A 22,801-nucleotide genomic window follows, 5' to 3' on the forward strand; every position below is an offset into this window, starting at 1 on the left:
CTGGCTCATCTGGGTCACCCTGAGCCCCGCAGTGGAGCCCAGACTCCAGCGGTGACTTGCAGCCCTGAGCTGGACCCCTAACAAGTGGCAACTCTGCATAGAAGCCCGTGCCAGGAAAACAGGCATCATTGATGATAATCAACTCGTATCACACAGTTCTGACTGTGATGACAGAAAATCCCTGATGGTTCTGGATGTAAATTGTCGTTTAAAAAGTCTTACCACCCTCCACACCCAAACCAAACCCAAATGCAGGTGCATCTGTATTGAACAGCAGGCTGCCTAGGGGAGCGTGGCCTTGTGGGCTGTGTCTGGTGCCCCGCCCCGCTCTGAATCTTAGGGTTGAAGTCTTTTGTGTCTGAAGAGGAGAAAAGGCAATGAAAAGTAAGTGACAAAACTTTGGGTCTCACTCCTAGTGCTTGGCCACAATGTCCCAACAAGAGAAAAACGAGTCACCACCAGGCATCACAGATGTCCCAGAAAATCACCCAAAACGAAAGCCCAAACACCTCTTGCCTCGCCAAAAAAGACAGCACAGCGCTGGATGGCAGGGCACTTTGGAACTGAAATTATTTATCCCGGCTGAGGGGGGTCGGGGCGGGGGGGGCTTCCCCACAGTGAGCAAAGCCCCCGGCTCCCACCCCTGCCCCACCCGCCTCTGGAGGCTCTTGATGACAGCCCGCCAGACAGACGAAGGCAGGTGACAGGGCAGGGGCTTAGGGGGGCCTACGGGGCTGGACTGGAGGAAGGCCACTCCAGACCACGCTGCAAACCTGAACTGAGCCGCAGCCCCCAGAGCTGTCCGCACACCGAGAGCCCGCAGGCCAGGTCTTGCTCGCTGCGTCTGAGCTGCTGCTGTCTGGCCTCTCCCCGCCCGGGAGTGGACTTCCCGGGTCCCTGTCCGAGCGAGCAATAAAAGGGGCTGTGAACGCACGTCCAAAGCTTCGGAGCCGCCTGTCGTATTGATGGAGCACCGCGCCAGGAGCCCAGCCCTCTCGAGGACCTGGGCAAACGCCGGTATTAGCGCTCCTCTTCCGCTTGAGGGTTTACTCAGCAGCCACTCCACTGTTTCCCCAGGAGGAGACCCCCCGACCCTGACAATCCATCAAGTGGATGCAAATCGTGGTCCAGACAAAACCAGGCAAACAGCACCCCGCTCCGGAATAATGGCCTCTGTGGGAGAAGGGCCCTCGCCAACAATGATTGCTGTGTACACAGCCCACTAAATACCCAAACTCCTGATTAGCCTCTTAATGATCTGTGTGCACCCGCGTCCTTTGAGAGGCTCCCAAGTCCATGGCGCAAGTTGACTCAAGGCTAACCTCAAATGGGGCCGGGCGTTGCCGGCACCAGCAAGCGGCCACGCACAGCTCTCCCCACCGCCGGTCACTCGAGCCACGCGGAATGCCAACGCCCAGCACAGCAAGGAAAAGCACGCTGTTAAGAGGGTTATGATCACAGGCTCGGTGCTCTGGCTGGAATTGATCTAACTTGCTAAGCGTGAATCAAGATTCACTATGCGGGGATATTCCCAGGTTGCCCCGGGGCTGCATTCACAGAGGCGCCCTCGCCCGGGGGTCCCTGTGGCTGGCACTGCCCACCCCCTGCGATGGAGGAGTGTTCAGACACGGCTTCTAGGCACCTGCTTTCAACGACCACAGGGATCCTTCGGGACCAGCTTCGAGGTTCATCTGAGAAGCCGGACCTTGTCCTGGAGGGTCCCTGGCACCTACAGAGAAAACACATGGCTGTGCTGGGTGCCCATCTCTCACCATGTGTTTCTGGAGCTGCGTCTTGGGCCCACACCTCTCTTCTGAGTATGGAGCCCTCGCGCGAGCCCTGGGCGTCGTGGAGGTGACACGTCCAACAAAGAGAGACCTCGGCATCTCCTCCCCACGCGCCCTCTCTCACGGGGCCCCCATCTTGGTGAAGGCACCGCCATCCGTTCAGCTGGAGGTGTCCTGGATCCCTCCCTGCCCGAGTCCGCACGCTGGACGTGGCCTGGGGCCCGCACGTCGGTCACGTGCCCCAGCCCTGCCCCCGTTCTCGCTATCGCTTGTCTAAGGCGTAGCTCCCCTAAGCGGTCTCCCGGCCTCACCGCTCTGCCCCTGCCATTTCGCGCCCATCAGGAAGGCTAGTGTGACCTTTCCCCAGTACAGGCCAGACCGTGGCCCTCCCCCTCCTAGACTCTGGTAAAATGGGACCAGGAATTCCCCTTCCGTGAGGTTGGCCTGGGGAGCAGAGGCTGATGGGCGCAGAAAGATCCGGCACATAATAGGTGCTCAGTAAACAGGTGTGCCTTCCCTTCCTCCTCCTCTTAGAGCTACAGAGGGAGAAAAGTCCAGTTTTAGCCCACGGTGCTGTGTGCTAACAGAGGTTCCTTGACAGTAACCACCATGGCCCACGTCTGCGCGCCCGTCCCTCACGCGTCCGAGGAGAGTTTGGTGCTTCCAGCTCGAAGCTCCCCCATCTTCCAGGGGGTGGAGACGATCTGATTTTGAATCCCCCACCAAGGCCTCAAGCCTGAGTCGCCCCGCCCGCCTGCTAGACGCCACCCTGTGCCAGCAGCCGTCTGGCGTGCTGCGTCCGTCCAAGCGGGCACTGGACTCTGCCTGTTGCTATGGCCTCCGCCACGGGCCTCTTAGGCGGCCAGTCAGACAAACACGGGGTCAGAAAGGGAAGGGCTGGGAAACACACGCTGTCCCCGAAGAGAGCAGAGACGAGCAGGAGAAGCTGCCTGCCCCGTCTAGGGACAGGGGGAGGGTGGCCAGGCCGGTCAGAAAGGCCTGGTCGGGGTTTCCAGGCTGGAGCACACAGGTGCAGGGGTGCCTCCCGTGGGGCCAGTTATTTCAGAGTCTGGACACACAGAGGCTGGTGCACCCTGGCAGTGAGGAGGGGCCGTCTGCGAGGCGGACGCCCGCCCCGTTTGCGGTGGGGCATATTCACAAAGCCCGACCACATCCTCATCCTGACTCTCTGGGGCGGGGGTCTGATCATAAGGCCTTATGGCAACGACAGGGACGGTGTCCACAATAATGGATGCCTTCTGTGGACCAGGCCCAGCGGCAACTGGACACAGAGAGACAGGCCTACCCTCAAGGCCCACAGTCCACTCGGGACTGCAGATTCTAACAGGCAGCATGCCCCACAGAGGCAGTGCCTATGGTGCCCCCGCAGTTCCCAGAAAGGAGAGCTTTCCTGCTGGGGAAAGGGCAATCAGGGAAGGCTTCCTGGAGGTGGTGATGTTTGAGCAGGCAGTTGAAGGGTGGTCAGATCTGGATGGGCAGAGAGGTAGGCAGGGCATTTAGGGAAAGAAATGGGCAGAGAGGGCGCTGAGGAGCAGCACGGGGGCTGGAAGGAGGAGAAGTGAGTCTGGGAGCCCCGTGCCGATGGCAGCAACAGGCAGGCTGGGGGTTCTCGGGAGAACATGGTGCAGTGACCCCTCCTCCAGGCCAGCGGGGCGAGCAGATGTTAGGCCTCGCTCCAGCAGGGAGGTGGGCCAGGTTTGGGCCTGGGTGTGAGGCTGGCAGGGTAAGAACTCGCGGGCTCTGTGCAGGTCAGCTGGACCCTGGCGGCTCTTCTAATGTCACCTGGCTTAGGGGCAGGTGCACTGCGGGACCCAGCCTGATTAAATCCACCGTCTCAACCCAGGCCCACAGCTGTATATCTCCGACGCCGGGGAAGTGACACCACCAGCCTGTACACAGCTTCATTTCCGAAAAGAAGGTGGGAGAGCGGGAAGGTCAGGAGACAGGCACAGCCGTAAATCTGATGGAAGGTTTAGCTGGAAACCCCATTAAATCCACACACGGCTCAATGCTGGGCAATGTCCTTCCTCCGAGTCTGCTGAATGGGGCCACGGAGGTGAGGGACTCACTAAGTAATGTCCTCATTGTTTGGTGTCTCCTATTACCCAGGGGATGGAAAACCCATTACCCATAAGGTTTAGTGGCACTTGGTCCCTGGACGGCAATATTGTTCTTTCCGAGCCCTCCCCTTGGCCAGCATGTGCAGCAGGACAGCCTCTGGTACCGTATACGTCCACGCTGCCATCTGCGGGGGCGACCTCACTCCCCCACAGCCCTGGCCCCTGCCTTCTCCAAGGTGGGTACCCTCTCCCCTGCCTGGTGCGGCCTGGCCGGGCCCGGACAGGGGGTGAGTGTGACCCCACCTGCGCTGTGTGGCTACGAGCCCGGCGAGGGGCTGCCTGCTGGGAGCTGCCCGTGGTCCCCGGAGCACCCCCTCCCCACTGCAGAACGTCAGGTGACAGCCTTGCAAACGTACAACACAGAACACAGGGGGGCTTGCAGCAGGGTGCAAATTCCCCTGCCCAAGTCATGTCTCCTAGGGAGGGCCCGAGGCACAAACTATTTCACCTGGAAGGAAGCCCCCCCGCCCTAGACAGGGACCGGGGACGTGGGTCCAGGCGCCTCGCTACCCCCCACCACCCATCAGGTGCCAGAGCCATCTGTCCAAGGCTCGGCTCAAGAACCGCACAAGCTAGTGAAGATGACAGAATTGGGCTCCTATCTCAGCTGTGCAACTTTAGTGAATTACTGAACCTCTCTGAGCCTCTGTCTCCTAGATACCGAATCCTAACGATACCGATCCTTCTATGACTCTTGCAGGGATTTAAGGAGGGAACGTAGCCAATGCTCAACAAATCTCTGCCGACATCACAACTCCCTTTGCAGCGGGGCCGGCCTTCCAGGTGATCTCCTCGTAGGCCTGACTAGAGTCTGCACGTTCTCGTTAGAGCAGGTGCAGATAGAAGGCTGACCCCCTTCTGGGGACCGAAGAGACCCTGTTCTTTCTCTCTCCAAAATCCCAGCTAAACATACTTTCAATGATGCCATTTACATGATGTTCTGGGAAAAGCAAAATTACAGGGACAGAAAACGTAACAGAGGTTGCCAGGGGCTGTGGATGAGGCAGGGGAGAGACTGCAAACGGACAGGATGAAACATTGTTGGGGGAGAGAACTGCTGTATATCTTGATTGTGCTGGGGATTACATGACTATATATGCCTTTGTTAAGATTTATGGAACTGTACACCTCCAAGAGGTGAATGTTACAGTATGTAAATCATACCTTAATAAACGTGACTTAGAAAAAGAAAAAATAAAGACCCAGATAAGAGCAAACGAGAGCCCAGGCGTGAGGCCAGACCAGATGTGTCAGTCCTGGAGGCTAGAAGGAGGGCAGAGAGTAACGCCCAGAACATCCGTGGGACCCACGAGGGAACATCTCCGAAGGCGGTGATGTCCCACTGTCTGACTAGGGACAGAGAGCCGAGGGAGGTGACAGACAGGCGGGGGTATGCGGACCCTTCACCCACAAAGACGGCTGGGCCGGGCCTTCCCTCAGGGGCCCGACAGCTCTGCCCTGTGACTGCAGCCCCCGTCCTCTGCCCAGCTCTGTGTCCAACCCTCCAGCTGTATTTAACATGTTCACGGAGCTTCAAGGGAATTTCAGGGACCGCGTGCATTGCACAGGGAGACCAGAGCGGAGCCTGGGCCCCACCTTGCCTGCTCGCTGGGGGGCCCCGCCCTGAACACCACTCTCCGGCTTCTGCTTTTGCCACCCTCGCCCCTTCCTGGTGGGCGAGGCCTCCTGGTGACCCACGGGGAGCTCCTGCTCCCTGATGCCCAATCTCGCCCACCCCTCGCCGTGCCCTGGGCTTCTTCTGAAGGTGAAACTCCTGCAATGGGCTCCGGGGCCATCACACACCCCTTCCTCCGGAAGTGAGTGCCCTCCCCTGCCCCTGCCCCAGGCCAAACTGTCCATCCCCAGACCGCCGCAGACTCACAGTCAAGTAAGACCCCTGAAGTCAGATGAGCTATTTGATCTCCAAGCTACAGGGAAGTATCTCCCACACCCTGTACTTGATCAGCAGTGTCCTCTGGAATCAACCAACAACGTCAGGTCTTACCAGTCCATCGTTACCTTCCATCTCCAAGGACCTGGCCCGTTGCAAGCTCTCTCTAAATACTGGGTCATCGGGGGCCCTGCTCTCCCTCAACACTCAGCACGGTTGTGCTGCCAGCTCCTCTGCCCTCCCTTTCTCCTCCTACCCGCCCTCCCGTGTCTAGGGGTGCCCTGGTGGTGGGAGGAAGGGTGAGCCTTCCTCCTGCTGGACACTGTACCAGCCTCGGCACTTCTGGGTGTGGCATGGGTGACTGACCAGGCATTAGGAAGTAGGGCCCAGAAGCTCCAAATTGAGCTGTTTTTCCTGAAAGCATCACATGCAAGGTCTCCAGTGAAAAAGCAATAACACTAATGGGACCTCTGCACACAGACAGACTCGCGCAGGTAACTGGATTAAACATCCTATATGGTCAGTGCCTCACCCCCCATTTTACAGATGCAGAAACGGAGGCTCCGAGAGGCCGTGTTACTATGTTAACACGAGTAGCTTTTTCCACCAAGAGATGCTGCCCTTTAAGGATGGCTAAACAGAACGACTCATTTCAAACTTTTCTCCTTGGGGTAGAAACATCTATATTTCTACCTAGGTGGAAGCCGAGCTGGGTCTTGCATACAACAATGATGTCGAGAAACAATGATTCAGCACCCTAGATTAAAAAAAATATATATACCAATTTTTTTTCAAAACCCATACAAATCAAATTCCGCACAAGAAAGACATAATCTAGCCATTGATAATCTCTCTCGTATGCAGATGCATCAACTGTCCTAACGCAATGCCCGCCTGCTTTTTCTGGAGGATCCCTGCTGTCTGGGGTGTCCCAGGGCATGGACACAAACCCACAAGCTCTACCTTCTAGTGGGGCCAAACAAGGCTTGTGTTTGTTTGTTAATAACCACAGAGTGACCTGGTTTCCTCTCCTGAGGGCGGAGCTGGGGGCCCAGGGCAGGAAGGGGAGATTTGAGACGACAGGGTAAAACCGCACAGACCGGACCTGGATAAGATGGCCCTGCCCAGGCTGGGAAAGATGAGGAAAAATGAATCCGTCCCCTTGCTTTAAATCTGAATGTAAAGTAATCAAGCCTGTCCAGTTCTCTAATTAAAATTCCCAACAAGTAGAACCCCCATGGCCAGGTGCTAGACATTCATGTAAAACACAGGGAGGAAGCCAAGCGTGTGGACAGTGGGCCCTAAGCTGGCAGCCCCTCAGTGCTGCCTGTCTGCAGAGAGAAATACCCTCTGCTTTCCCATCCCTCCTGCACAGGGTCCTTAAAGAAACCCTCTCCTTCCCCGTAAGAGCCCCCCACGGGATGAAGGATATAAAGTCAGACACGTCCCGCCTGATCGAGACCAAGCGTGCAGGCAGGTCACGGGCTGCTGGATGGCATTCCCGGACACTCCAATTTATTCCCAGCCTTGGACTCCCGCACAATTCGCATACAAAATTGCCACATTTGAAATGCACACACATTTCTCCATACGGGCATTTAAACCAGCATTTAAAATCCTTACTGCTGAAATACAGCCAACTGTGGAAGTTCAGCTAAATGCTGAAGAAAATTACTGGTTTGCTCCGCTGGCTGAAGGGTCCCCGTCACGTGGCAGGGTGGCTCTGGTGGGTTCAAAGCTCCTCATTAGAGAGGGAGCCTGCAAACAGGGTTTAACACACTGCATGGCAATCGACGGACGGGTTTTGGTCCACAAACTCCTAAGTAGTAATTATGAGTAACCAAGTAATTCCTAAGCGGTCGCTAAGTAGTAACAGTTACTGCAGGGTTACAGCCTGGCCATTAAGTGAGTCCAGCCTGGGAACTGCCCAGAAGCCCAGCTTGTGGCAGGGCTGCAGCCGGGGCAGACTGGTGAACGTGGACTGCTGTCCATCGTCTACACAGCCTTCCTAGGCCAGCTCTCCCCACACAACGCTGGGATCCAGGCTCACCCTGGATCGACCCCACCTGGAGAGACCCTGTGGCAGCCTCCGGACAGGCCTCTCTCTCCACCTCCACCTGGCACACCTGACCACTTCCTGCCATTCACCGGGCAGCGTCAGGCACAACCCCCTCCAGACACGGCTGCACTGACCCTCCAGGCCTTCCTGACACCTGGTCTTTTCCACTAAGAGATTTCCTAATACCAGATCCGTTTCCCCCATTGTTCTGCAAACCCCTCCAGGCTGGGCAATGCCCAGCCAAAAATGCCTCTCGCCTAAGCCAAAGCCAGCCGTGGAAAGGCACAGGGCCGGGCACACAGAAGCCACAGAAAGTGAAGTCCCTGCCCTGGCTGGGCGACGATCCACATGCACCACAGAGATCCAGGAGGCGACCCCAGGCGGGGCCCCTGGTGCAGTGCCCGGTGCGCGCGCACGCACGCACATGCACGCACGCACACACACGCACACAGCCCCTCCGTGGATGCATCCGGACACGGAGGCGGTGCCGACAGGGCAGAAAGGATACAGAATCCGGGAGCTCAGAGGGTGTCAAGTAGAAGAAAGGGTTTTTTTTAAACTAGAAAAATTAAACCAAGTTTGCTTTTTTTCTTTCTGCTACAGAATATGAGTTTCAAACTATGTTTCATACAGTGTACATAATGCTGTATTCTGCTTTTAGTTTTTTATCTTATCAAGATTCTGCATAAATATCATTTTAGCAGATTCATGCCGTCTCGTTCCACTGACGGGCATCAATTTATTTAAACTTTCCCCTTTATTCAGCCAAGGCTTTCAACACTTTACAAGTGACTTTCCTGCACCCACGATTCTGCTTAGGTAGCTCGGCATGGACCTCATTGGATAAAGAGATGGGCTTCCTTGGCCAGAGCCTTTATTGGCCACAAGAAATAACGAACACATCTGACTGTACAAAGGATTCTGTCTTTCTTTTTTTCTTTCTTAGGAGGGAGGAGGCCACAGTGGATATTTGTGGCTGGGGGAAGAACAAATATGTGAGTGGTTGGGTTGGTGTGTAAGTGAATATTCGTCCAGGTCTGTTTTCTGAAGTTCACAATTCTTTAATTTCCCATCAGGGACTCACAGGCTCAGCCAACACTGTAATGGATCCATCTCTATCCGAATGGTTTTTCCTAGATGTTAATACAGATAATTTAAAAAATAAAAACCTTTTAATAGCAAATCCCAGTATCAAAACTGAGGCAGCTGGTATGATTTTGGAAGATTGGCAGTAATTATTAAAGCTGACCGCACACGTACCTAAGATCCCAGTTTTACTCCTAGGTTGGTCCCCAGCAGAAATACACACGTACGCCCACCGAGACCATACAAGGATGTTCACACGCAGCACAGAACAGCCCCCAACTGGAAACAACCCAAATGTCCATCAAGACTGGAACGGATCAGTGTATGTCACTGTACTCACCAAAAAAGAGATCAATACTATTCGACAATGAGAATGAGCAAACCACAACGACAGGTCACAACATGAACAAATCCCCCAAACATAAAGCAGACGCCAGACACAAAAGTACACACAGTGCATAATTCCATTTATATAAAGAACGAAAGCAAGCAGAGCCAAGAGATGCTAGCAGAGCCAAGAGCAAGGGTCGCCCCGGTGGGTAGAGACTAGGAGTGTGGTACAGGGGCTCCCGGATGCTGGTTACATAGATGTGTTCAAGTGACAAAATTTCACCACACTATACACTTAAAATGTGTGCTCTTTGCCGTAAAAAGAGAATGAAATAATGTCACTTGTAGCAACATGAATGGACACAGAGGGGATCATACGAAGTGAAGTAAGCCCAACAGAGAAAGATAAATAATCATATGATATTGCTTATATGTGGAATCTAAAAAAAAAAAAAAAAAAAATGATACGAATGAATTTATTTACAAAACAGAAACAGACTCACAGACGTAGAAAACAAACTTAGGGCTACCAAAGAGGAAAAGTGAGGGGAGGGATAAATGAGGAGTTTGGGATTAACAGATACACCCTACTCTACAGAAAATAGATAAACAATAAGGACCTACTGTATAGCACAGGGAACAACACTCAATATTTTATAATAACCTATAAGGGGAAAGAATCTGAAAAAAATAGATATATACGTATGTATAACGGAATCACTCCGCTGTACATCTGAGGCTAACGTGACATTGTAAATCAACGATACTTCAATTTTAAAAAAAGAAAAGAAAACAAGAGATGTGTGCTATTTGCCGTATTACGTTATATGCTCATAACTCTTTCGAAGGACGTGTGGCCATTTTTAAACTTCATCAAAGGAGTTTACTTAAAGGCTTTCTCAGGTGATTATGTTCAAGGCCCCGGGGAAACCAGTAAAGGACATGGACGTCCCCCAGGTCTGGAGGCCAGTCTCAGGCAGCTCAGACTAACATGGTAAGATGGACAAGTGGGCAGCAAGGGCCTCCCGCTCGGGGTCTGCGGGGGGCTGGGGGGAGCGGCCCCCGTGATCACCCCGGGGTGGGGCTTGGATCAAGCCTGGGGCAGACGCATCACCTGCGGACCCAGGGCCAAGGCCCAGCTCCTCCCGGGGCCCAGGCGCACTCCTGAGAGGCTTCTCGGACCTCCTGCCCTTCAACCCACCACTGCCTGCCGTGTGAGTGACAGGTCCAGGCTCCAGGGAGTCTGAAGCTTATACAGTTGGGGAGGAGGAGGTTCTTTAAGAAAGATACCAAATAATGAGTCTATGCTTCATCACAAGGCCGTGGAGGGGGCCGTGCGAACAGGGCCCTGAAGCATCAGCCTCTGCTGAGTGAGTCACCGTCCTGCTGGAACCTGGCTACTTGCTCTGACGCTGGCCTGCCCCCGACTGTCCCCAGGTACCTTCCAGAGCCTGCCTCAGCTGGGGCCAGCAGAGCCTTGCTCTTCCCTGCCGGCTGGCCAGACCCAGCCTGCAGAGCAGAGCAAGGCCACTCCTGAGAAGGCGCCACCTCTGCCAGCTGGGCTGCCCCTGCACCCCTCCATCACGCCATACCTCTGCTACAAACCCTCGGGAGACAAGCCCCCTCCCATCTGTCAACCCTCACTCTCTTCTCTCTCTGGTGAACGTTTTAAACCAGCGAAGGGACTTTAACATGTTCCTCCGACGAGATTCGACCTCTTTAACATGTTCCTCCGACGAGATTCGACCTCACGCACCTTCGCAGCGGGAGGGTTCTGATGAGCTTTAGGGAGAGGCTGGCTGTTGGATCAAGGCTTTGAACCCAGCTTGGTGTTCTGTGAGCCCCTCAGGTCAGGGCATGCCCAGCGGGACACTAGGGGGAGCGGCCTTCCATGACACCACCCCGAGGCGTTTGTTTTCTCCAGCAGAGATGCTTGCTCAGCCGGTAAGGCATCCTAGGTAAGTTCCGGCCAGCCCTGAAGGAGGAGGAACCGCCCCGGGACACTAGTCCCTCTGCAAAGTGTACTGCCTGTGGCATGCCCCCTACCTTCTCCAGCTTGCGCCTAAATGCTGTGTCTGATCTGCAGCTGTATATGCTTTTAGATATTGCAGCATTTGAATGGATAGCAAGGTCTGAAAACTGGGGGTGGGGAGGGAATTCAATTTCCTCAGCCATTGCTCTGTGCAGGTACCATATTTTCAGGTCTGGACAAAGCAAAGGCACTGTAGAAAGAGCAGCAGCTTTGCAGGCAGGCAAGTTCAGATGTGATCCTGGCAAGCCTCACCTCACTGTCTTCACCTGTAAAATGGGAAGAATAGTACTACACAGACATATTGAGGAACAGAGATGACAGAAAGAGCCTGAAACTGCAAGGACCCAGAAATGGTTGGCTGTTATCTTTCCAAGTTTCTCTCCTTTTCACTGAACAAGTAAGAGATGTATTCTGTTTATGGTTCAATTAGCAATGCTTCTTAGAGATCAGCCCATGTCGGAAGGAAGAGATCTCATTCACTTTTAACTGCTGTGTATGATTCCTCAAAATGGAAACGCCATCGTTCTGTTAACCATTTCTGTATTGCTTAGGTGGTTTGCAATCTTTGGTTATTATAAACAATGCTACAAGGGACCTTTCTGTGCAGGCCTCATGGGGTCCATGGGCAGCTGTTCCTCCAGGGTAGACCCTGAGAAGGGAAACTGTCATTAGCCACTGCCACAAGCCCCCAGCCCCACACCCAGCTGACACTGTACCAGCAACGGAGAGAGTGCCGTTTCCACGCATCCTGCCCTTCCTTCAAAAGTAGTCGACTTCTAAGTCTTTGCCAGTTTGAGATCTATTCCCTAAATGCTAAGAAGGTCCAGGGGGTTTCCTTTTATTCGAATTACATCGACAATTCCTCCTCTAGTAATTAACTATTCCTATGCTTTATCCATTTTTTAGAAAAGTGGGACCATCTTTCTCTCTGTTTCATGAGGGTTCCTTCCCTTCAATTGTGTGTGGCGTGTTTTCTCCCAGGCTGCCACGTCTCTTAAGTTTGTTTATGGCATCTTTTCCATACAAAAGTTTACAATTTCACTGACGGCGGAAATCTACTTTGATATGCCTCAAACATCAGATGGAGCAGAGACAGGAAAGGGGCACAGACGGACAGACAGATACATGGTCCAGGAGAGGAATGCGTTCACCGCAGAAACGGGGCCGGGATTTTCATGTGAAGTTCTTTCAGCGCTGTTGAATGTTTGAAAATTCTCGTAATAAAAAGGTCAGGGAAAAGGTATGCATTTTTCATATAGTCAGATGTATCCATCTTTCCCTTTACGGCTTTCACATCTGTGTCTTGTGTAAGGCTTCCCATGGCAGCCAAAGCACTGGGGTGAATGGAGAAGTTCACTTACATAAGTTGGATTTTTTTAAAAAAATTCAGATCTTGAGTCCATTTTAATGTATTTTTGTAAAGAGTAGGGGGTACGGATTTAATTTTTTTCTCTGTCTAACCCATTGTCTTAATTCTACCAACAGAACAATCCATTCTTCTCTGCTGATTTGAATAGCCATCCTTGTTAAAAACAGCCTAAACTCCCAATTCTACTTCTCTGTCTGGACAGAACAGTCCTGGTTCTCTGGGGTGATTTCCTCTTCCCTGTGAATTTTACAATCATCTTGCAGAATTCCATTAGAATCCTCCTGGGATGTGGATTGTGACTGCACAGAATTTATAGGTAATAACACAGGCTGGGTGTGAGGACAAGAAAAAAGACGGCGTCTGCAAAGGGCTTGGGCCACGGCTAGTGGTGCATAAACAGGAGCAGCTCCTATTATTATTGCTACTGTTGCTACAAGCAGGGAGGGGTTCACTGAGGACATGGTGTGTCTATCAAGGCTCTTCTAGTCCAAGGATACATTGTCTCTCTTTTAAAATAATTTTCTTTTCAGATTCTCTTCTCTTATAGGTTTTTATGTAACATTGAGTAGAGCTCCCTGTGCCATACAGGAGGTCCTTGTTAGCTATCTACATTATGCAGAGTGGTGTGCATATGTCAGTCCCAGCCTCCTAATTTATCCCCCCACCCCCTTCCCCTTTGGTAACCATGAGTTTGTTTTCTGTGTCTGTGAGTCTGTTTCTGTTTTGGAAATAGTTCATGTGTGGGTCTTTTTCTTTTAGATTTCACATAAAAGCGATATCATATGATATTTGTCTTTCTCTGTCTGGCTTGCAAATTGTTTTCGAATTCCTCCCAAGCCCCTCCCCTTCCCCGCCTGGGCCACTTTCCTTCTGTGTGCCTTCCCTCCAAGTGAGAAGCATCTGGGCCACTCTGGCACCCAAGGCACGAGTCCCCTGGCTAAGACACCCAGCCTAGGGTCCTTCCTCGGGCCTCCCCCAGGTCTGGTCCACCTCTCCGGGCCCCTGAGCCCGCCCCGTGCCTGTCGGGCCTGTAGCCAGCGGGAGATGCTGCAGCCTCCACTCTGCTCAGACACTGGGCGCTGACGGTGGGGGCACTTGCCCGAGCCCAGGTAGGTCCCTGATCAGGAGGCCCTGCGAGTACCAAAGTCAGCGGCCCCGCCCCCATGGGCCACGGCTAAGTCTCCCAACTCCGGAAACGGGGGTGTCCTCTCCCCACCCGACGGGTAAAGAAATGGGCCTGTTTCCGGCTGAAAGGGCAGAAAGCAGGGACCCGAACCCAGGTGGTCCTGGCACCCCCGAGCCACATCCCTCCAAGTGACCGCTGGTCCCAGGGCCGACAGTCCCAGACCCAAACATGCCAAATGAAAGTCACCTCCAGGCAGACCCTTGGCTGAGCTGAGGTTCCCGGGCACCCAGCCCCCACCGTGCCCCGGCTGCAGCTCCTCCCAGCCTCCCCTGCCCCCGCCACTCCCTTTTCTTCTTTGCGGGCACAGCAGCTGCCACGGCGTGCAGCCGTTGGCAAACTCGGCAGCATGCTGCCCAGGCGTCTTTTGAGCCACCCGCGTCCTCCTGAGCAGAGAGGTACCTCATTAGCGTGCTACATTTCAGCTCCGAGGAAACAACGCACGCCAAGAGGCCGTGAGCAACCGGTACAAATGCTACAGGTCAGGGATGATAGATGCCGCCCGCAGATGTTCAACGTGGACCTGCTTACAGACGGGAGTGTGGCGACCTCCAGGCACACCCGTCTTTTCCCCGACGCTGACGCAGGGAGATGTCGGCACAGCCTTGCTCCACATAAACGGGGGGCCACATCTCCCACCCACCCACCACGGGCCTCACTCCTGATGGGTGAGCTACACTGTTCTCTGATGACTTTCAGTATTTCCAAACCCTCACTATTCTACTTTGGCTACTGGTTATTTTGATTATTATCCTAACTTTTTTTTTTCTTTTCCCCCTGCTCCAGGTCCAGGAATTTTTCTCTTTGAAAAATAAAGTTTCAGAACACGCCAGCCAACTTCTGAAAAGGGCTGGCCAGCCAGTCGAGAAATCAGACCAATGCCAAGGCAAACAGGGGCCCTCGCACAGACCCACGTGAGCCCTCACAGACCAGGCTCTGTTGGCCTGAGGGGTGGTTCTGGAAGAGAGGCCCCGTGCGGTTCAACGCCGTTACCCTGGCCCTTGGGGTGCCAGCTGGGACGGCAGCCTGAGGCCGGGAGCCCTCTGGGGGTGAGGACTTTCCCCTGTGGCCAGATGTTGGGGGCAGCAGCTCCTTCCTGGACCAGCCTCTGGACATAGCAGTCAACCCGGGCGAGGTTCTGGGCCGGCTGAGAACCCCGGGCATCTATACCAAAGGTGACCGAGGAGGCGTGAAATGCTCTCAGTGGCGACACACTCTGCAAGCAAGAGAGGTTCTACGTCAGTCCCATTTTAAGGCAGTGGGGAGAAAGATGCAGCCAAATGCTCAGAGGAGGGGCTCTCACGATGCTCACGGCCCAGCCTCAAGGGTGAAGGTCAAAACACTCTGTAAGCATGAAAAAGCACAGTCTAAAGATCCCTGAGGACCCCAAGGCTCTCTCAGCGGTTCCACGAAGTCAAACTAGTTTTATAGTTGACTAAGATGTTATCTTTTTCACTCTTGCTCTCTCACAAGTGGGCAGTGGCGGTTTCCAGAGGCTACCATGGAACAGATCAAAAGCAGAAAACATAAGAGAAAGCTACCTTCTATTAAGCCAGACAGTTAAGAGGTATGTGAAATTGGAAAAAATGCCATTCTTCTAATTTTTTTGTTGCTTTGGAAAATATTTTCACGAAAATGGCTTGTTTTCATTAACATGGAGTGGCTTTGTGACTATTATTTTAAGATGAGTTGAAAATATCTTTCAAATTTCTCAGTTGGAATTTCGAAAATGGTAAATATCAATAGATACAACCCCCTCCAAAAAACCTCTTTGGAGTTCTCCACAATTTTTAAGAGTGTAAAGGAGTCCGGAGACCAAAAAGTTTGAGGACAGCAGCTGTAGAATGTCAGTGACAAGGGGTCACGAAGTGTGCAGGATGCCCTGGCCCATGAAAAGGTTCCAAAGCAGCCAATACGACAAGATCCCGTTTTGTAAAAAAGAAGACGGATGTGTGGGTATAATATGTGGACACAGAAGTAGATGGCAAGCGCGTGGTCCAAGATTTCACCACGGGCTCTGTCTGGGTGGTAGTGTGGAGAGATCCCTCTGGTCTGCTGTTCACATGTTACTACTATAACCAGATCAAGTGAATAATTAACGTTTAAGGTTTAGCGGCCCGTTTTCAGCAAAGCCCAGGGAAGAGTAAATTGAACAATTGACATCTTGAGACTTCCTCTGGGCTGGTACCACGCTGAGGGGTCCAGGGACGCGAGTTTATTGAATCCCAGTGACACCTATGGGTTATCAGCCTCGTTTTCCAGCAGAGAAACTGCAGGTCGGAGCAAGACTGAGCATCTCGTCTGTGGTCACGCAAACACGAGGTGACGCAAAGCCAGGACTCCGATCTGGGCTGGTCGGTCTCCAGAAGCCTGTGTCCCTGACCACTGGCTTGGCGGCCTTCCCCCGGGCCTCCAGCCTCAAGGAGCAGCTGCGTACCAGGGCCTCTGCTCACCCCTCCCTGGCTCTGACGGCGCGTGGCCCCCTCACGCCACCCTGTGGACTTCAACTCTGGTGGACAAGGACCCAGCTCTCTTCTAAGCATCCTGAAGCCCCCGTGTCCACCTCTAGACCGGGCAGGTGGCTATTGGTCAGGGTCACCGGCAGCACCTCAGCAGGGGTCAAGCCACCACCCCATCCACGAGAAGCTCATCCCAAGTCAGAACCCAGATGCAGCCTCCGCGGCAGGGACCACCAGCCCGGAAGTGAGGTCACGGCTGAGGTGTCCCCCCTGGGTCCAGACCTTCCACCTCAGCTCCTTGACCACCGCCCCACGTGGACCTGGAGCAGGTCACAGGGCAGGTGTCACAGCCTGGGGTCATGTTGCCTCCACCATGGAGGAAGCTCCAGCCTGCTGACCCGGGTCCATCAGCTAGCCACTGCTGACCGCCTGGCACGAGGACGACCGCCGTGCTCCCTCCCTGCCCCCGCAGGCGGCTCCCCACCTCTTTCGCCCCTGGCGCAGCGCCGTGTCATGCCCAGACCCTGCTCATCCCCCCGGGTTCCCCCCAGGAAGGGCCCCAACTCTCCACTGATTTCTGAACGGGTATGCTTGCCGTGGGGGTCGAAAATCATAATAAATGGGCCCGGTGCCACGTGCAGCGCCTAATTTGCAATACTACTGACGTCTCCAGCGATAACTCATTTACTCTTATAATAAATAAATATATATATATACATAAAAAGACAAATTGCTACATTGAGCATGCATTTTCTCACTGCAAGTAGCTGCGACCCCAGGGAGAAAGCCCCGTGCTGCTAACTAATAGTAAATCCTTTGGAAAATCATGTGTCATAATGATGGACAACCAGGGAGGAGGTATTAAATAGATTTAGAGGTTAGCAGAACAAAAGCCGTCCTTCGCAAACCCACACCTGTAAGAGCACAGATCGGCAGTGACTAGTGATGGACAGCCCAGGTGCACAGAGGGAGAGAAAAGTTTCTGTCCTGGGCAGGTGTGGCTGGCCGGGTGTCAGGACACAGCGGCGATGGCAGGAGGGGCCGTGGGGGAGGCCTGGGCCAGGATCTCCAGCCCTGCAAGGACCCCCCGGAGGGAAGGTCTCACCTCTGTTTCCAAGGAGCCAGCCCCTCCTGTGCATCCGAGATGCAAACGCTCACAGGGGCACGCCCAGCTCAGCGCAGGCACCGGGGATGCAAGGGGACGCAGTCCTCTCTTTGAGGAGAAAGCCATGACCTTGGGATAAGGAAGCCTCCCAGGGGTGTCAGTGCCAGGGCCGCTGGGGCAGCCCAGCCCAGGGGCCGTGGCCTGGAGGACAGGCCCAAGGGTAGGGCTGCCTCATTCCACAGTCCTTCTTCAATTGCTTGCATTGTTATGAAGATGTCAAGCATCCTTGTGACCATGGCTTAGAACATCCTTCCATTTACTGCTTTAAAAGTTTGGTAAAAAAAAAAAAAAAAAAGTTTGCTAAAGTGTGAAAGTAAACTACCTAGAGCAGTGGGATAGGGAGGGTGGGAGGGAGGGAGATGCAAGAGGGAAGAGATATGGGAACACGTGCATATGTATACTGATTCACTTTGTTGTAAAGCAGAAACTAACACACCATTGTAAACCAATTATATTCCAATAAAGATGTTAAAAAATAAATACATAAATAAAAGAGGAGTGTAGCCCTGAGTCACTCTTGCCAATCAGTTTCTCCAGGTCCTGGGATTTGCCTTCTTCAGTTCGGGAGTCCTGGCCTCAAGGACAGGGGTGGACAGCCTTGTCCCAGATCCCGAGTGGCCTCTGCCTTTCCACCCATCTCTTACTGAACCTTGGGTTTCAGTGTTGGTGCCGGACAGCTGCTCACTGAACTGAAAGGTGGGCACGGTGGCATTTACCGCATGCCTGCCGGCCGCCAGCTCTACAAGGAGGGGAGGCCCAAGGTGGGAGGATGGTAGCCCTCGGGAGCGAGGCTCTGGGGATCCAGGCACTGGGCTCCAGCTGGGCGCTGGTGGCCCTCCGGCAGGATGCAGGGTCTGGAGCCGGGGCACGAGGGACTGGGAGGGGCAGAGACAACCATGGGGCCTCACCACAGGGGCCCATACTGCAGACTTTACACCCTGCCCTCCAGTGGGGGGGTGGGGGGCTGGGAGTAGGCTGACACAGGTGTGGGTCAGTGTCACCTGTGACGCTCCAGTTAGGGTCAAAGGTCATTGAGAATGGCACCCTGGCTGGGGTCCATCCCACTCCAGTCGCTTTCGCCAGTTCAAGCAAAAGACCCAAACCAAGTTGCTCCCTTCTCCCAGGGCTCGGTTTCCTCAGCTATAAAATGGCAAGGCGGGGGGCGGGGTGTTGCCTAGACACTAGACGGAGCCCCACAGTTTTCCCCATCCATTCATTCATTCACTCAGCCAATGAAGGACACGTTTTCTCCTGCACTGACACGGGGAATCCACGGCTGTGAAATAACTCACTGAGACAGAGGCAATTTCGTGCAAACAATGCTACAAACCAAACCTAGCTTTTCCCCTAAGAACATTAGTCTCCCAGGCAGCAGAGTAACACCTGGAGGCTGTGCACTCCAACCCTAGTTAAAATACACAGATGCCACTGAGACCTTTGATAGACTTGGCTTTAAAACACAATAGCGCACACATTAGCCCAACATACTTATACCTACTAGAAACTGGGAACATTTCCGAAAATGTCTAGACAGAGAAACAAAATACTAAACCAAGCAGAGAGAGCCGTGGACCCCCTGCAGGCCGGAGCCCAGGAGGGGACGTCCCTGGACCTTTGAGAACAGGCTTGCTTGCCTTTCCTTCCTTCTGTACTCCATTCCTCCGACTTGTACAAATGCACAGATTTGATTTCACCGGTGCTCTATGCCTTTGGGTTGCCAAACTGTTCCTTCACTAGCATCCCCCTTCTGGAACCTTCCTCTACTTGAAGCAACACTGCCTGGTGACGGATGACTATTTTGCGACTGCTATCAGTTTACTATTTTTACCAATATATCATAAATCAGGAAGAGGAATGCTGGGTCCAACTGGAGAGTGTAGCTTTCGCTCATTACCTGGGAGGATTACGGCCATTTCATAAAATCCATTATCTAGGGAAAGGCTCCTATCGGCAGGGTCCAGCAAAATTCATTTCATGCTTCAGAAGTCTGCAATGGGGCTGGTTAGGGAAAAAACCCTAAACTGTCTGGAAAGTAGGGATCACGATTTGTTTAAAACCCACAAACAGGCAAGACCGAGCCGTGTCCATTTTACCGAATGGCGCTGTGTGCTCAAATGCACAGGGCCCGGCCCCTGGGCTGCAAGCTGCCCCGACTCACCAACAGCCGGCAGGAAGAAGCACCCCTCCCCACCCCACTCCAGGCCAGGCCAGCCTCATCTCTCCCAGGCCCTGCCTCGGGCCCCTCCGGGGGCTTCTACTCCTGTCCCTCCAGCCTGCCTCACTGTGGCAGCCAGGGGGATGCCCCCATACTACACCTGGGCACGTCCTTCCACGACCCTGAGGATCGGGGTCCCAAGCCTCATGGTCTGTGACGTCAGGGGGCCCACCTCCTCTCCTGCCTCATCCCCAACCTCCCCTGGCCCCTCAGCACCTTCCAGGGACAATGACTTCTCCTCTCTCCTCCTGCCCCCTCAGAGGGTGACACATGCTTCTCCCTCTGTCAGGAAGGGTCTCCCTCTATAATAGCGGTCCCCAACCTTTCTGGCACCAGGGACGGGTTTCGTGCGAGACAATTTTTCTGGACCGGGCGGGGGGGGGGGGAGCGTGGGGGGGCATGGTGTCGAGATGATTCAAGCTCATTACAGTTACCTGGCACCTTATTTCTATTATCATTACATTGTAACATATAATGAAATCATCACACAGCTCACCCTAATGCTGACAGGAGGGGGAGCTCTGGCGGTAATGCTGGCCATGGGGAGCGGCCGTAATACAGACGAACCTTTGCTGGCTCGCCCGCCGCTCACCTCATGCTGTATGGCCCGCCTTCTAACAGGCCACGAGCCAGTACCCGTCCATGGCCCGGGGGGGTTGGGGACCCCTACTGAGAAGCACCTTTCGAGCTGACAGCGGTTGTTGCCCTACTATCCACTACGTGTTGCTTTCCAGACACTTCTCCTTCAGCACAATCACACTCTGATTTGACATGGGGTTGCATCACCACTTCCCCCAAAGGCAGCCACCAAGAGGAAGGCCTCACCTCCCTACCTAACTTTGTTTCCACCTGGCAAAGGGGAACACACAAATGTCCCAGGGACCAGCCCACACAACGACAGGGGCTGAGGGGGCCTCTGTCCCTGCTTGTCCTTCCCCCTGAGTTCCTCTACAGCAGGGAGCAGTTCACAAGGCCTCAGGGGCACCATCGCCCCGACTGGAACAAGTCCCCCAGTTTCAGGGGGGCCTCTTTCCTGGGGCCCTGAAGGCCATGCCAAAAGAAGGAAGAATCAAAAGGATGCTAAAAAGGACCCTGAAAGAAAGTCTCTTGCAGATTTTGCCAAGCCTCGAGAACATTCTCTTTGAATGCAATTTTGTTTCCTCCTCCCCTCGGCTCAACTTTTCCCAAATTCATTCCTCATGCGAACACAGCATCTTCCCAGGGAAGCTCAGCTTTAACACCCACATGTTTTCCCAAGTAACTCGGAGCTGCTCCGCAGACAATAAAGATTCTTCTCAGCGAGTCGTGCTGGCTGCTAAGACCACCGGGGAACTGCAGGGGCGGAGTCTGAGCTCCCAGACGCTCAGCTCTGCCAGGTCTCAGAAGCAGCTCCGGGCTCAAAGTTCTCGCTGGGACCGGGGGAATCTGAGGGCGGGCTGTCGGGAGGGAGGAGCTGGGAAGAGATCCGGCAACTGACGATGTGATTTCCCTTCCACCGGCTCCCTGACAACCCAGCAATTCCCCATCCCCAAGCAGGAGTCACTTCCCTCTCGCGTTGCTTTCTCCGGGCGGGGTGTGGGGGGGGAAAGTCCCGTCCCCCCCACCCCTCCCAGCTCTTTTCATTCCCTCCCCCTCCCCCCTCCCCGCCCCCAGCCAGCTCGCCCGGCCTCGGCCCGGCTCAACCTCCCGACCTCAAACTTGGAGGGCGGCGACCCAGGGAGGGCGGGGCCGGGGAAAGCTGCAGGCCAGGCCTGGGCGAACGAGAGTGGCCGGCTTCTCATTTCCACTTGAAGCGACGCCGGAGGGCCGCCTTTCTCCTTCAGCTCACCCGGCCGGGAGGGAGGGGGACGGAGCCGCGGGAGGGGACATCAGGCGGCCGCCCGGAGGGAGGCGGGGCGCGTGAATCACTGATGACCCTTCCGGAGCGCTCGGAACGTTCCGGAAAGCAGCTAATGTAAAGGCTGCCTGGCCTGCGGGGACCCTTCCCGGCCTGGGAGCTGCAGGCACCTTCCCGCTGGGAGCAGCTGCCCGCCTGCCTGCCGGTCCTCCGAGGCTGGGCTGGGCTGCCCCGGGGCAAAAGGGTCCGGAGCTGTGGGGCTGCGATGCCTCAGGCTTCCCACTCTGTCACCCCCAGGGAGGAAAGACTGGACAGCAGGCCACTGTCCCCCTGCCACCTCTGGAGGGTTCCCTGGCTCCCTGTGGGCACTGAGCCAGGGGGCAGAGACCCCACGCCAGGCAGGGCGGCCCTTCACACACACAGGTCACGGGAGGATGACGCCAACCCCAACCAGCTAGAATGTCACTAATGGAGTCTTGTCTTTTGAGTGTGGAATCCTTTCCAGGCTGCGGAAACTCACTCCTCCCCCCTCGTTTCCCTTCCACAGGGAGGGGGGACGTGGCCATCACCTTGGGACAAGCAGTGCCCATCACACACAGCTTGTGGACCTGCCAGGATCCCTGATCCTGCTAAGCCCCTACCCTGCCCACCTTTGCCAGGTGCTGAGCCCGTGGAAGGATTCTGTATTTTCTGCTAACAGGGGGGAGGGGTCAAGATCATTGTCCTTTTCAGCCCTTTCCACCCCCAACGCCATGCTGTACCCTTTCCCCCATCTGATCTCAAGGCATCATGAAAAGCGGCCATTCTGTCCCCCAGAGGGAGATCCTGCCTTAAAAGTAAAGGGATTAATGGAAGCACAAGAGGCTAGAGATTTACCCCAGGGCTGGAGAACTGACCTGGGGGAGGGAGCTCCAGAATCAACCAGCCCCTCCCCAAGCCCTAACCCTCTTGGGTCCCGCTCCTCTTTAGAAGGTCCCCAACTCCACGCCACCACGGGAGACCCCCTGAGTGTAACCAAACTCCAGCCCTGCCCCAGCCCTCTGGGCCCTCCCCCATATGCCTTCAGGGGCATCCGTGAGCCCCGAAAGCAAGACACGTTCCTACACGGAAGGCGGAGGCTATGGGACCCAGGCCTAAGGTAGGAGGGCAGCCCAGGCCTGAACAGACCTCCCTGGTATCGGGAAGGAGCTGTGTGCTTCGCCCCCCCTCCCCCCGGTCTAAGGAGCAAGAGGCCAGCCCCATACCAT

The 22,801-nt window shown here is 54.6% G+C and overlaps 1 protein-coding gene across 1 annotated transcript in view; it reads right to left on the reverse strand.

The window, feature by feature from the left end:
* GLI2 (GLI family zinc finger 2) overlaps positions 1–22,801 on the reverse strand; it is a 240,919-nt gene that overhangs the window by 98,648 nt on the left and 119,470 nt on the right. The gene's annotated exons all lie outside the window — the stretch shown is intronic.

The sequence above is a fragment of the Kogia breviceps genome, chromosome 2 (genome assembly GCF_026419965.1).
Source record: "Kogia breviceps isolate mKogBre1 chromosome 2, mKogBre1 haplotype 1, whole genome shotgun sequence".
NCBI classification, from domain to species: domain Eukaryota; kingdom Metazoa; phylum Chordata; class Mammalia; order Artiodactyla; family Physeteridae; genus Kogia; species Kogia breviceps.